Source organism: Cydia strobilella, chromosome 3 (assembly GCF_947568885.1).
Source record: "Cydia strobilella chromosome 3, ilCydStro3.1, whole genome shotgun sequence".
NCBI classification, from domain to species: domain Eukaryota; kingdom Metazoa; phylum Arthropoda; class Insecta; order Lepidoptera; family Tortricidae; genus Cydia; species Cydia strobilella.
The window spans coordinates 20,566,800-20,583,240 of NC_086043.1; the positions used below are offsets into that span (position 1 = coordinate 20,566,800).

A 16,441-nucleotide genomic window follows, 5' to 3' on the forward strand; every position below is an offset into this window, starting at 1 on the left:
ACTGGTGTTGCTGCTGCCCAACACCAGGGGAACGCTTATTTGATGGCGGCGTTTTTTCGCCATGACACGAAGTCGTCAACGAGCCTTTTGCGGTTTTTTATAGACAAGCCCGTCCCACCGGAATTCCCACCACGCCCTGATGACTTCGCCGCTGTTTGGTCGGGGACTGCTTATTGGGTATTCGCAGCTGACCATCATATCTGATGGCCGTTCCATTATCCGCCACCTATGGACCCCGCTAGTAGCTTACAGCTCAGCCCTAGCCTAACGGATAAATCTACGTGGCTTGAAAAAATCTAAACTTAAGTACGCGTACACGCGGTCATTATGGTACCACAAAAACATTCCTTTTTGGCAATGTTGTGCCAGCCGTATACAAAATGTTCTAAAATTTTTACACGATACCACAGTTGCGCTAATAGCACATGTCGTTAAGAACATCAAACTTTCAAACTGTACACGATTTATCCATTTTGTATGACAAACTTTCAGCAGTCAAGATGACGTTATTTGTGAACTCAAGTGAACTGGTAGAGTGACTAGCAAGTATGAAAGTCTGTGAATGAAAATGCTATGAAATTAAATGACAGTTCGAAAGTGACAGCTTAAATGATAGGCAAAGGTAAAATAGTTGCCATATAAATAATTTCAAATAACAGCTTGTAACAGGACTCGCTGGCCAAACTCTATATTGGTCGGAAATATGCATGATACTTTATGACACGTCACCAAAATACCCATAATTATAACTTATAGTTTCAGTTTTGTGGATTAAAAATTCATCGTTAAATAATTATCGATCAATGTGTATGTGATGTATAGTAGTATAGAACACAAGTACTTACACAAAAAAGTATGGACATGAGAATTAGATATTTAAAATGCCACTTAGTCTAAAGGTGCCATAATTAATTTCGTCGCTGCTCTCTAAATGAGTTTCTATGGCCACAAAAAGTACACAATTTTGTTATAAATTTCTATAACGCCTTGCCCAGAATTCCAGCTTCCTAATGGTAACCTTCAGCAACTTGCAAACGTTAGGCAGATTCACAGGCCAATTTGAACAATAAGATATGGATTAGATACGTCAGTGTCAAAAATGACGTTTCTTCAAACAAAAACGTCATTTTTGACACTGACATCTAATCCATATCGTTTCTAGAACTAGTAAATGACGTATTTTATTGTTCGAATTGGCCTACATGGTAGAACCTAGAGCAACAAGCCGCAACCGCCGCCAGCCGCAGCCCTAATGAAGCCAATCCGTGATTACACGTGCAGTTACCGTAGTATTAGTATTTTGAACTAAGGCAAGGTTATACGGTAATTTCCAAAACTTATATAAGCCCCTCTTATATGAGTTTTTCGGAACTAATGTACGAAATATCATTTGATATTTACCAATCGCTTTTCGGTGAAGGAAAACATCGTGAGGAAACCGGACTAATCCTAACAAGGCCTAGTTCCCCCTGTGGGTTGGAAGGTTAGATGGCAGTCGCTTTCGTAAAAACTAGTGCCTACGTCAATTCTTAGGATTAGTTGTCAAGCGGACCCCAGGCTCCCATGAGCCGTGGCAAAATGCCGGGATAACGCGAGGAAGATGATGGTATTGATGATATAAGCACCTCTTTGCAAATACTTGGAAATAACATGGTTTTAAAGTGAGACGATATATGTATTAGACTAAGAAGGGGATAAAAGTTAAAACATAACTAATTGAAGCTTGTAAAGTTTTATGGGTTGGGTTAGTAAAGCGAAATTTGTACATGCATATTCAATCTGCATGCTGTTGCTGGCGTCTTATTATCAACTCGACATTAATGACTTCCATGAGCGACGAGCGGCCATTTCACCAATAACTCTCTTGGATGACTGTATTGTAAGCCATACTTCACCAACAGCCTGGTATCTGCGCTGACAGCTATTAGTTTAATTCGGATGCGATAATATGCAAATGCGCCATCAATTATACTCGCAGCTTGTCCCAATATCGGTGCAGGCGGTGCCTCTACAATACTCTACATATTCAGTAAAAGCTATATTAATCTTTATCAAGTGTGCGGTTTTCAATAAGCGGCAGGAATTGGGCAAATTCACTTTTTATGAGTCTGAAAATTGCTTTTTTCGCAATCAGTATGCAAGAATATGCAAGGTGTTGTCAACACTGCCATACTAGCTAACTGTATACTTATAACTTTCATTATGGAGCCAAAAAAATAGGCTAATATCCCGTGTAACTCGTCGACATCTGATAAACAGCAAGTGTTTCTTTCGCCAGATTAGTCCCAACATAATAAGTTATTTAGTTTTGACTATATATTAGTGTCCGATCGAAGTTTAGGTTTCGGTGGATTTTGACATAAAAATCATGTTTCGGCCGAAGGTTCAATTTCTGCCCAAAAACTGCCGAACCTGACGGACGCGCCGAAACTGTATTTTCGGTAGTGTCCGACTGAAGGTTTAGATTAGATTTCGGCATAAAAATCATGCTTCGGCCGAAGATTCGGTTTCCGTCGGATCCTGTAGGTATATTGACTTCGCATAGAAAGAGTACCTATGGCTAAAGTAACATTATAGAGATATACAAGTCCTGTCTTCTGCTGTGTATCTCGGTAAGTTACTAATATCGATGAGATTAATATTCGTACCCTATCGTAACTTCGGCTGAATGCCGCAATAGCCCTCCATCATCGCTAAACTATCTGATATTACATCTGTCAGTGAGGCATTAATACGTTAGATTAGAAACGGCAGTTGTCAGTTAATCGGTTGATTCATAGTACATTGTACGATAATTATAATTAAACATTGCATCAAATATTTTCTTACAAACTTGATTACAAAAAGATTATAAGCCATGATTTATATGGATGTGACGTGAGATGTGCAAGACAAATACCAGGATATACAGCAGTTAAAAAATATTCCGAACTACTTGTAAAAGACTTCAATTACATAAATGTTTACAATTGTTGATTCATAAAAAAAACAGGAATCAGAAAAGCGTTTACTCCCATTACGCCTGCTTGTACTTAATTGTAATACACCTTTTAATAACAAATAAGTATGATGAAAGGTCTATGTATATCCATAGCTTGTATAGATACGAATAGAAACGCAATACGTTAAGAACAGAAATACTTAGGTATTGTATCAAATATAAGGGTAACGGTACCCAAGGGGTTTCAAGTAAAATGAATTTTCGAAGATGGGTCCACGAACTAATCGATTTCTGGACCTTTGGAACCTTTGTTCCGCTTTGAAACTTTTGTCGTGAACATAGCAGGGAAGAAACAAAATATATCGTTTCTTACAACTGACTATAACACAAATATTTTGATTAGAATACTACGAGTAGTGTCCTAAGGTCAAAGACCACATAAGTTACTTACTTTAAATGAAACATCTAAGGGACACTTGGACCATCCAGAGTTAGCCACTAAGCGCCACTTGCACCATCCCACTAACCCGGGGTTAACCGGTTAATCCGTTAACCCAGTGTCAAACTGTACTGGTAACCATAACTCCAGGTTTAACCGGTTAACCCGGGTTAGTGGAATGGTCCAAGTGGCGCTAAGGAGTTAACCGTTAACACAGGGTTAACTTGTACTGGTAACTCCGGGTTTAACTGGTTAACCTGGATGGCGCAAGTGGTCCTAACCTAAGTTATTTTCTACCAATTGGAAAACATGACGTCACAAGATGCTATGACTACAATATGAGTTTTCTAGATTTCATTCGACCTTTGGGAACAAATCGAATTACGGTATTTTATTAGGTATTATCTGTAGTACACTTTTTTATTTAGTACTGTATGAAATAGATGTTATTTCAGTTTACAATAAAAAATAGTCGTTTTTTTGCGTAATAGACATTTCAAGCGTTTGATTTACGCGTTTTCAAAAGCTCTGAAGCTATCAACATTTTTGATAAGTATCTGAAACATCAACAACAATTTCCAAACAAAACAAGGTGATTTTTTAAACGCAACGACCCGTCCAACTGCCAGCAACAAACATAAACCCGAGTTCTGTTACTGGCAACACCATGACGCGGGTCGTAACCTATATTTTGTCTGCGCCGTATCCGTCAGTAGCAGACTTTCGACAGTCTGCGGACCCATTTGGCACCGCTGCTAGGAATTGCCTGGTGAAATCTAGATTTCTCGGCAAACGCTAGGAATTTGAGTATTAGACTAGCTTCTTACCACGGTTCTGCGTAATAGTTTTCCTTATGTTTGTTGGAATTTGCATTTATCTGGCACATAAGCTTGCAACTATTGCTTCACTTGAGCTAGGCAAGTAAATATCTAAACTAATGATTTTTTTTGTTTGCTTCGTATAGTTTTACTATTTTATATTAATTTTTAAAATGTATCATTTAACAATGCCCCACGTTGGGTGCCAAATAATATATAACGAGTTGGTTCAGTTGGTATTGTTTTGTAATGTCAGAAAAGAAGTCAATACAACTGTACATTTCTATACCCTTAGACTAACTACACATAGACAGATAGTCCTCATACGGCTAATAGGCCAAAAGTGAAGACGAAACACGATTGATGTGTGCGTGGAACGCTCGTGTTTTACGCTCAGCAACACACACATATATACAAAAATATGTTGCCAGTATATATTTATTTCCTTCGAAGTAGGGAAATTTTAACATCATCCTTACACTTGGTTATTAATAATTTGGAAATGTGTAGATTTGATTTTGTAGAAAAAGCTTTTTATTTTTCTTTTACGGATTTATTGCATTTCTATCATTGTGAAATATGGTTTCAATAAATAAGCTGATACGTTTTTACTATTTTTTTATTTAACAAATGTGCATAAAATAATTAAAATAATTTTGTTGCTTTAGGAAACCACGATGCAAGTGAAACTTTTTTCGTATTGTAGGCTGTTTTTTAACTGAAATTTTCCGAAATTTAAATCTAAAACGAACATCACACAAAATAAAAATAAGAAAAAAATAAAAATAAAGACATCCTTCCTTTGGATATCAAGTGAAAACTATGTATGTCATGTCAGTCGTTATCAAAAGTAAAGGATGTCAGAAATGGACACTAGCAATATATATTGCTCCGCAGAGTCAAGCAATTCATTTCAAAGAAAGGTATCAGGATATTGTTCAATTTCGGAATCGTGAGGACATGAACCATTGGATCATATGTTCACAGGAATACCTACAAGGAAGTTGTATTGGTTTTGAAAATTGTTCCATTTGCGTCGGAGGACGACAGCGTAAAATAAAATCGGCTGTTAGCACAGCAGGGTCATCGAACTCAGTGTGTCACGATTCAAGTCGGACCCGGCATGTTTCAAATGGGAACCTGCCCATTGATATTTTATTTTGGATTTTTATTTTAGATGTTTATTTTGGATTTGTTGATTAAAAAACATTAATTTTTAAAATAAAATAATGAAAAATATTATAATATATAATTTTCTATAATTATACAAGGAACTTCAATTAAGCGTATTCATTTTAGAATGTAAGTTCATGTCCCATTTGGCGAAAAAAATATTCACTACACTGGCAACATTTATAAGAAATGGCGGCTGACGAAAATTTGGATTTTTGTATTTACGATTACGTAAAAATATCACATTAAACTCGATACTAACGCGTGAAATGTAATATCAGGCGGTTTGTTCTTATGATTTGATGCGTTGTGACACCCATTCACTGCACAAACAGTCATCTTTCCTGTGTTTTTGATTTTTAAACGGGAGGTGTACACAAACCGATTTGACCTTGAGTACTGCGAGGGCCGTTCGAATACGATGACACGAGTGTGACGTGACGTCGCACTTGAAATGGCTATAGGGATGTACGGACTAGGAATCTATGCCTTATATATCTATGTCTATACCTATAATCCCGTATTAATTTAATCTCGTAATATACTCAATGTAGATGCAGGGTTAAGACACATGTAATGACTACTTGTCACCGTATTACATGAAAGAAAATGCTACCTATATTATTTAGTCTGGCAAATCAACTTTGTCAATAGAAAAAGGCGCGAAATTCAAAAGAGACCGATACTTCGCGCCTATATTTTTTAAATTTGCTCTTTTGCTACCGACAAAGCTGGCTTGCCAGAGTATATTAAATTTAGTTTTTAGCTGGAGCCATATTTGACAGGCAAAATCATCGCTAGTGATCGGGCTATTGAAATCATAAAGAATACGCAGCGGACTCCCTTTGACGTTCTTTCGCGACAATTATTTTATAGCCCAAACAATAACCAAAGTGCAATAACACCAAACCTTTATCAACGCAATCTGGGCCCTACGGAACAAAACATAAGTTTTGAATTCCTTTGTAAGTTTCGAAGTAATCAGGCGGACTGACGTTCCCAAACGAAGGCAATCAACTGGATCATGATTTCGAAATTTTAATGTCGTGTCGTTTCAGTTCTAAATTCGAATGCTATATTTGGTTGGATGCCTCTGAAGTTTTCGGTTCAGATAGAATGTTTTACGGTACGATAAACATTTTCTTCAATAAAGCGCGTCACAGACGGAGCGATAATAGGGTAGGTGTGTCAGATTTCGTCCACTTATAGGAGATGCCAACTTTGAATAGCGAAAAATAATCAAAGCACTATTACTTAAATGTGTTATATTTGTTTGTATTGCTCATATTGTCTATTTATAGGTAGGTTAGGTTAATAATACTTGACTTTAATAATATTTAGGGTTTATTTTATAAAAAATATAATTTGCCAAAGTAGTGTTATTTTAGTTTCCGTCAACTTATGAGCTAGTTTTCGTTTGTTTATAACGAAACCGACCACTGTTTTATAACGAAAAAGTAAGAGGCAATCTTTTATCTTATATTTTATGTTATTTTCAAGAATATAGTGCTAAACAACTTAAAAAACCCGTTTAATATCGTACAAACGTATAATTGTGGCTGTATAAGATTCTGCCTTTGCTCATTTACGCAAGTGTAAGGTTTAAAAAAATATTTTTGATGTATTCCTTTTGGTTCCCGCCTTATGAAATTGAGTAAATACATTTCGACCAAAGAAATCAAGAATAATTTATTTTAACAATTTACTTACATCATTTTTGATAAAAAAAGATTCAATGCGGGGTAAGTAAAATTAAAACAATTACCAATAATTGTTCCAAACGGGGAATTAAAGACACTATTTTTCCATTTTGTTTCTACCCAGTTGCTAGTGGGACGGGGACGCAGAGGAGTACACCACTTTTCTGCAATAGAGCAGTAACGTATTACTGTCTGTGCAGTTTTTAAAACAACAACGACACACTTTTTTTTTACGTGCTATCTACTCCTAGATCAACATTTTAACGCACTTGCTCGTTGAACTTACTGAACTGCTTTTAGCCGAAGAAGAAAGCGCTGCGCTTCTGGAAACCATCGCGAGCGCGGAATACCGGACGAAGGGTGTGGTATTTCGGCGGTTCCGTGGGAACCTTCAGAATCCTACACCAGAACAGGTGACGCAGCAAAAAAACTGTTATAATTCTTTTATCCGTGTCATGTATGATATTCTGGGTCTTCCTCTTCTTTCCTCAATTCTGCCCTCTAGTATGATTTTATTTAGTTTTTCGTGTCCGGTGCTGTAGCCACTCATATCGGGAAGTGAAAACGAAAGCCCAGAACAGGCTCGAATGAAAAATGCTGCACTTGCAGAGACAGAGGGCCGGGCCCTCTTAATATTGATGATGATATTGATGAAGGTTATAATTATTGTATGTATGTTAGTCTGTAAGGTATGTAATCTATGCCTTTGTTGCCTGATAATACATTATTCTCTCATTCAATTAATAATTTTGTTGGGTCAAACACTACCTCATTTTCTTCAAAGGCACTATTTCGAACCGACCATCCCAGCAACCAAACGTATAAGTTTTGTTAAACATCCATATCTTTGAAGCCATCATACCGTACTGCCGTCCCATAGTCCCAGGAAATGCCTTTTCCATATTCTCAATGTCTATGTCTTTCATATAAATATGTCCTTTCATGACATTACACCCTTTTATTGGTAAACTGAAAATCCGGATAAACGCTTTAGGAGTAGCGCTATTGCAAGTTAGATTTTTGACCGCCATTATCCATTTGATTCCTGCAGGTGTCACTTTTCCAAATTTAACAATTCCTTGTTTATCTTTTCCTGGTATATCGTTTTCTATTGTCATGTTTATGGTCAAAAGATTATATCCTTCGCTGCCTTTATATACTTTTAATTCAAGATCGTAAGGAAGCGGTTTTATGTATGGCAGGTTTGGATTTTTGCAATTTTCTATGCTGATAAGATTAATTTTGTACTGTTCAGCGCAACAGTACTGCAGTAATAAAGTTAATATTAATAAACACTTCATGGCGGTAGGATCGAACCAGCAATAATGACAACAGCAAGAGAGCTCCAAAGTTTAAATGGGCATTTAATGATAAAATTGCTTGGAAACCTAGGTTTTACAGGATAATAAAGTATAGTTATCAGAAAATTCATCGGCAATTTAATATGAATTAGGTTTAATGAATTCTGTATTTTTGCTAGAGTAAACTAGAACTGTAAAATAACAATAGGAAATTTGAAAACTAACATAACACGGGTAGATAATCGAACGGATGTTATCAGGTTTTTACCTCAGCAGCTCGAACAAGGGTACTTTGCTACTTAAAAACAGTGAGCAAAATCCCATTTTGCTCACTGAGTGAGACAAAATGGCATTCAAGTGACTGAAGTGACCTTTATATTCAAATATAATTTTGAAAATGCTATGAAGTGTCAGATAATTAATTGACCAACTTTCTCAATTATTACGACTCCATTAAAACAGACAAATAAACAACCAAAATTAACGCATTAAACTTCCCTTTCAGCGAAACTACAGCTGGTAAAACTATTTAACTATCATCTCTGTTAAAAAAAGACAAGTAGTTTCTTTAAAAATAGTTCTAATCAAGCTCCGGAACAATTAAAAACCCAACATTAATCTATCGTTAAGCTCCCCAACGCGCCATCACTTTAATCCAAACAACTACAACTTCTACAAACTTTCATTAAAGGCATTAGGCCCGGAACTCCGGTATTGGCTGCCTAGATTTATGGCTGCAATACAATTTATCGACTAAGACAGATCGCTCGAAAAAGCCGTAAGTCCAAGGAAAAACCTATAAGATACGTCTTTCTTAATTAGCACGCAAGGGAATGTCGCCACGTGATCCGAGGGAATAAAACTTACCCGAGTAATGTCCATTTACGGCAGAGGTGAATGACTGAGGGTAAGATAGGCAACCCTTTGGTTCAAATACATGCGGCGCGGGGTGAATCAATCCTTTGATACCTATAGAAGTGTCCTACGTGGGCGATCTCGTTGCGAACGCGAACGCCGTGGGTCCGCCGCGCCGCGCTGCACCGCTTCGCTTCGCGTTCGCAAGTTATTCGCTTACGTAAGACGCAGTGTTACATAGTAAAGTAAGAATTGTCTTAGATCTCATGTAATTCTCGAATCAACATCGAACAATAAGGCCTCAGATCAAAATGTGATCTGAGGCCTTCTTGTTTACTGGCCGAAGCGCGTATACTTTTCTGTTCGACAGAGCCAGAAAGCACTAGTTTATTGACACAAATGTATTCAAGAAATGCGAGCAAGAGCTAAAATAACTGCCATCAAACTGTTTTGCAGTCTTCAATTTCATAAAAAAAACACGCATCTTTGTGACGTAAGAACTATGAAAACCCCCTCGCACCCCCTTGTAAGAAATAAGACAATAACATAAGACTTGTTTGATCCCCCCCCCCCTCCTCCCCTAAATCGTCTAACGTAACGTAATAAATGAATGGCGCCTTACCTTGTTTCGATGTACTGTCGTCGTTTACGCTTTTGTGTGTGTGTAATGTTGGAAGCATTGTTTTTCGCTGTTATAGGTTTGCCATATCTAAAGTTATAATATCATTGTTACCGAACACATTGCGTTCGAAGATACATTACTTAAGTACGAGTAGGACTACTAGAATAACTAGCGTTCTGAAAATTTGCTCAGAAAACTTGTTGAGTTACGAGTATTTGGGTTTCTTAGTCACCTCACAGAGTTGTTTATCGATCCGTCTAGATTGCTAACGAGTCTGTAACTTTACTTTAGAAATAAAAATAAATTGGTCAAGAGCATGTCGGGCCATGCTCAGTGTAGGGTTCCGTAGTTACCATTCTGTCAGAATAGGCTAAACAGGGGCTATTAGTAAGTATCATGTACACAAGCAAAAGGGAATATACTTTCGCAGCGCTTTGTACATTTTTTTACTAAGAAGAGAAGACTTTTTGCAATAACTCATAAATGGATAGACCAATTATATTCGGTATAGTTTTCATTGAAAGTATTTATTAAGCTTTTGTTTATACGTAACTAGCTTTTGCCCGCGACTTCGTCTGCGTGGACTTAGTAACCCCAGCTAGAGTAAGAATAGCGCCTGGAGAAAGTCTTATAGCAATTATTCAATTTGAGCATATTATGCACACAAATTAGCAGACACTTCATTAATTATCTCAACTCCACCCCGCTTTTTACTTTTTTAAGGGATGATCTTCGGTTAAAAACTATCCTATGTCCTTCTCAGGGACTCAACCTATCTCTATGCCAAATTTCATCTAAATCGATTCAGCGGTTTAAGCGTGAAGAGGGAACACACAGACAGACAGACAGACTTTCGCATTTATAATATTAGTATGGATGTGGCGAAGGCGAACGCTAAATAGCAAACACAAATCAATAAAAATAAGTGTAAGCAATGAAGTCCCATTCGCAAAAATATTATCCCATATAAGTACAAAATAAAACGAATAACATTTCACCCATATTTCACCAATAACACTCTCCAAGATTAAACGATAAATAAAACGTGTTTTTCTCACAATAGCTTTTCCATAGAAATATCTAAGGTTTAACCCACAATCAAATTATAGTTTGTTGATACTCAATTTCACTCGGCTCAGCGTTTCATTCCGCTGACAGCTGTCAGGCGTGACAATTGCCGACAAAAATCCTCAATAAACGCTTGACAGTGACATCTGACGGACTCGTAATTTGACAGATTGTATCGGCTATGAATACGTTTAAACGTGGATTTATGGTTGAATTGGTTGAACTTAGTGTGCTGCCATGGTAACCCATGCGATTTGACAATTTGTTGACTAATATTATTAGTCTAATACCCATGGAGATTATATAAAGGAGCCAAATCTCTATGTATAAAAAGTGATCAAAAAACAGTAATTAGGCGGCGCCACCATGCACCGAAATACTACCAAAAACAACTTACGTAATTTGGTCGGGTTATTTGTTGCCTTATATTATGGTTCATATTATACTCATGTCCCAGAGCCTAACTGGCGCCACCGGAGAGATTAGGAACTATTATTTAAAGCTTAACGCGGTCACTTTTACAACAATTCTGCCATAAGAGATTGCGATCCTTTCTATATACAATCCATAATGAATACGTTTAAACGTGGATTTATGATTGAATTGGTTGAACTTAGTGTGCTGCCATGGTAACCCATGCGATTTGACAATTTGTTGACTAATATTATTAGTCTAATACCGTTCGAGAAATGGGCCCCAGGTTGTATTCGGAACGCAGCCGCAATGGAGTGGAATGTAGTGTGGGCTATATTCTTACTTTACTGCCCTAGGTATTATGGATGGTATAGAAAGGATGCCAATCTCTTATGGCAGAATTGTTGCAAAAGTGACCGCTTTCAGCTTTAAATAATAGTTCCTAATCTCTCCGGTGGCGCTAGTTAGGCTCTGGGACACGAGTATAATGTGAGCCATATAAGGCAACAAATAACCCGACCAAATTACGTAGGTTGTTTTTGGTAGTATTTCGGTGTATGGTGGCGCCGCCTAATTACTGTTTTTTGATGGACACTTTTCATACATAGAGATTTGGCTCCTTTATATAGTCTCCATGCTAGGTATGTTATATACGATTACGAGTTATCGTCTGGCTATGAAGTCTTGTAGACATTCGATCATAAAACAAAACAGTATCGATTGATTTCGTGACAAATTCCTACTCGACCTATTATAGATCAGGCGCCATGCGGCTCCGAATTCCTTTAGGGTTAATGGCTAACGGCAAAAGATGACTCTTGCTAGAACGGTCCGGGTCCGAGCCGAGGCTTTTGACAGTTCGTTTTCTATGATCCGATCGGTGATCACGTGATGCGTTCTAAAAAAGTGAAGTGATGGACTTCTCAGCCCGGTCTCAGACCGTTCTAGTGTGCGTCCTTTAGGTTAGTCACACTTTAGAAGACATTAAAATTTGTAGACCTCCTTTATATCGGTCCAACGGGTCAGTAGATCATGTTGCCGCCCACAGTGCGCTTTATGCTGGCACCACACTTCGCCTTATTTGGCAAATATACGTGTATTACGTGTTGCATCTCTTTCCTTTGACATACAAAACAAAAGGGATGCAACACGAATATTTACCAAATATAGCGAAGTGTGGTGCTGGCATCATAGATACTAGATGTGACGATTACACAATAGTGCTATGTAAACTACCCGCCGACCGCACTCCGTTAATGGCTGCCGTGGCGGCGGGTCGGGTGCAGAGTACATGAGTACTAATGAGGGCTAACGCGTATGAATTCGCCGCTAGGGGCGCTAGTGTAGATGGTGGTCTTTTCCATAGTTCGAAATGTCAAATGTCAGTTGTCACTTCAATGACTGACAGCTGTTCTTGAGTCTTTTGGACCACCATCAACAGAGGCGCCAACTGTGAGCAAAAAAACGATAGCCCTCATTACTGTGTTTTATTAACCACCCACTAGGCCGCGGAGCCTAAACGTCACACTAGACACCATCAGGCCACGTGAAAACAGCTAAACTAGGACTAGGTCCAATTTCCCTGAACCTGTGCCACAAAAAGCCAACCTAACAAAACCACAGTAGCTCCGAGCACTAGGCGCTCGTAAAATGTAGGCCACTACAGTGCTAGCCTTAGTTTACCCGCTGTGGAGAATTTATAGCGTGAGGTTTACTTCAAGAACATGCAGCTAAAAGAAGTTATTTTGTAGCACACTGGCTTATGGTCTTACCAGGCCTGAAGTGTAATTGTAATGTAACCATTAATGTCAAATGTAATGAAAATAAGAAGTTTAAAGTGACACTCCCACACTTTGGGGTCATCCATCAATTGCGTCACACGAATTTCTAGGGTTTTTACCCCCCCCCCCCCCCCCCCCTTGTCACATTTGGCAAACCCCTCCCCCATGGTGTGACGTCACATTTTTGGATAAATTTAATTCGACGAAATTAGGTATTATAAATATTTTTTCAAAATATTTTTGTTAGAAGAAATATTAGTAATATTATAACACAAAATCGATTAGAAATGAAAATAAAACGAATAAAAACGATTATCGCTCGACAAACTCGTTATTTAACTTTACAACGAATAAAAAAATCGGGTACTGATGAAGTTAAAGTGACGTCACAAAGTTTGTGACTCGTGCAGTATAAAACATTAAAGTACTTACCTACTTACATGTTGACAACATGTCACATTTTTTGGAACCCCTGGTCTGGAGGCCCCTAAACGTGTGATGTAATTAATGGATGATCCCTTTAGCACTGCAAAGTTGTATCGGACGAAGTCAAGCACGACCCTGAGAGCCACATAATTAGATATAATTCTAGTTGTAGCGAAAATTACATTATTTATGACAAAATAAGTAGTAGGTACTTTAATGTTCTATACTGCATAAAAACTGAGCGGCCTTAAAAATCAGGCAACGTGTCTTTTTGAAGACATCGGAAATTCTTTCTAAATTTGAAATTACGAAGTAGAACCGCTGGATCCCCTTGACATTAGTATTTTAAATTCCGCTCGCGTTGTTGGCAGAATTGTGGGGAGCATGCATTGCAAGCTTTACTGAATTACACTTGCCTCTAGTTTTGAATCTATGGAAGGGTGAAACTTTTTAAATACAGGAGGGTTGACTGATTTCTAATTTTATTCTAGTAATTGGCTTCCTTTTTAAATAAAAAATACAACCGTGTATCCTACAAGTTGACGTTTAGAATTATCCTCATTTATTTTTGTGTTTCTATTTAGTTTATTAGGGTTCTGAAGCCAAAATGGCAAAAACGGAACCCATATAGTTTCGCCATGTCCGTCTATCCCAAGTCTATCCGTATGTCATAGACATTTCTGTCAAAAACTATAGGGAATATGAATGAAGTTTGTAACTGTATTTTGTGAGCCGCTTAAAATTAATTTAAACATGAAATAATAAAATCTTGTCCTTGTTTCAGATTGTGGCAATTCTGATGTTTTAAGCAAAAAACTCCAGCTCTAATTAAAGGTGAGTGTTTTTATTTTCTATTGTAATTGATTAGATATAGTTGGTCAAGCAAATCTTGTCAGTAGAAAAAGGCGCGAAATTCAAATTTTCTATGGGACGATATCCCTTCGTGCCTAATTTTTTTAAATTTGCCGCCTTTTTCTACTGACAAGATTTGCTTGACCAACTATAATTGTTTAAAAGCCTATAGGTTATACATATGTGGCTCCGTAGCGAACGAAACGCAACTGTCACTGTCGCTGATTAGCGAATTAGACTCCAGACTCGCGTTCGCGGCTTCACGTCGTGATTCGCGCATGAGTGTGGAGGGCCCAATAGAGAGTAGAGACACAAAGCGTTTCGTTGTCGTAGCGTAGCGTAAGCGATTGTCACATTCGCTAGGCACCGTGAAACGCACTAGCTAGGTGTATATATTATGTAAGTACGATTAAGGTAAGACCAAAATAAGATATTTATTAAAATTCCATTTGGTCTCTTGAAAATAATAAGCTTTTATTTCAAATTTTCAGCAATAAATCATCATTGTAAATATTATTCTAATCCTAACAAGACGTGACTTTATTTATTTGAAACTGGCAACATTTAATTCCAAGAAGGCGCGTTGTTCGTGAACGTGTATGATTGTAATTTATGTCCGTTTCGAGACTTACCCCCGCGTCTGGTTCATTGACCCTCAATCCGCAACCAGCTATCCTGTTCTTGCGGCGAAAAATGGAACTAAAATTCTCCATACGAAATTTCTGCGTTTCATATCTGACAACGCCACCACTCGGTTTTCAAATAACTTTGTCGTTATTCTGCCATCTTGTTGGTGCGGCGAAAAAAGGAACTAATGTTTCTTCATACCAAATTCCATTGTTTTCATACAAGACAGCGCCACCCTGCGTTATCGGATAACTTTGTCGTTGTAAAAGTTGTAATGAAATAAATGATCCTCGGAATATTTGCAGTTCCCGTATTATATTAACTCGTTATTCTGTAGCGAAATGTTTGTGAATAATTATACGCGGGGTTCGTTCAGGTGGAAATAAAGACGTGAATGATGTATAAATAATGTGGCCCCATTAGCTTTTTCCTGCATTTCATGTTTTACGAAATAAATGCGATTTTACCGAGCACTCATAAGTAGCGATGTTTTTTTTACTGTGTAATATAGAAAATCGTTTATTTAGATAATAGATATAGTTGGTCAAACAAATCTTGTCAGTAGAAAAAGGCGCGAAATTCAAATTTTCTATGGGACGATAACCCTTCGCGCCTACACTTTTAAAATTTGCCGCCTTTTTCTACTGACAAGATTTGCTTGACCAACTATATATACAGAGGTATTACATCAACTGTACGAATACTAAAGTAAATAACCAAAAAAATAATTATTATTGTTAAAAAATTTTTTGGACTTTCAAAGCAATTATTTTCAAAATATTTACTTTATCCACACTTTTTTAGAAACTTTGCAATTGATTTTAAAAAAGACGGAATCCTAAAAAGTTACTAATTAAGCGTTTTGTTAAACGCTTCACCAGTTCGGTACTTAATTCAGTCGTTTAAACTAACATCCTATAACTAGGATCCTAATTCCTAACTAGCATTCCAAAAATTAGTTTTAGTTTGTGCGACTACTCTTACTAGGCAACTTTTTAGGATTAAGACTTCCTATCCTAAACGCGGTTACATCTTTAGTACCCGGAGTCACTGACAGTGTCAAAACTGACATACGCGCTAGCGTCTACGTAATTTACTTTCTATACATCTCGCTCGCACGAATATGCGAGTCGCTGTACGACCGAGATGCATAGAAAGTAAAAGTTATACGTTCTCGATAGCGTTTATGTCTTTGCAGACAGTACCCATATGGGGCATTTTCTATGAAAAGGGACCTTATTGTCGATGGCGCTTACGCCGCACAGCGTCGCGCGGCGTTGTATTTATGTCGGAGCCATGGAGGCTGTATAAAGGAGCCAAATCTCTATGTATGAAAAGTGTCCATCAAAAAACAGTAATTAGGCGGCGCCACCATACACCGAAATACTACCAAAAACAACCTACGTAATTTGGTCGGGTTATTT

General features: G+C 37.6%; 1 long non-coding RNA gene across 1 annotated transcript in view; it reads left to right on the forward strand.

Annotated features, from left to right (window-relative positions):
- LOC134756089 (uncharacterized) overlaps positions 1–16,441 on the forward strand; it is a 168,715-nt gene that overhangs the window by 65,364 nt on the left and 86,910 nt on the right. Inside the window, exon 3 of the long non-coding RNA XR_010129102.1 lies at positions 14,323–14,372. This is a non-coding gene — a long non-coding RNA (uncharacterized LOC134756089). The remainder of the gene's footprint in view (positions 1–14,322; positions 14,373–16,441) is intronic.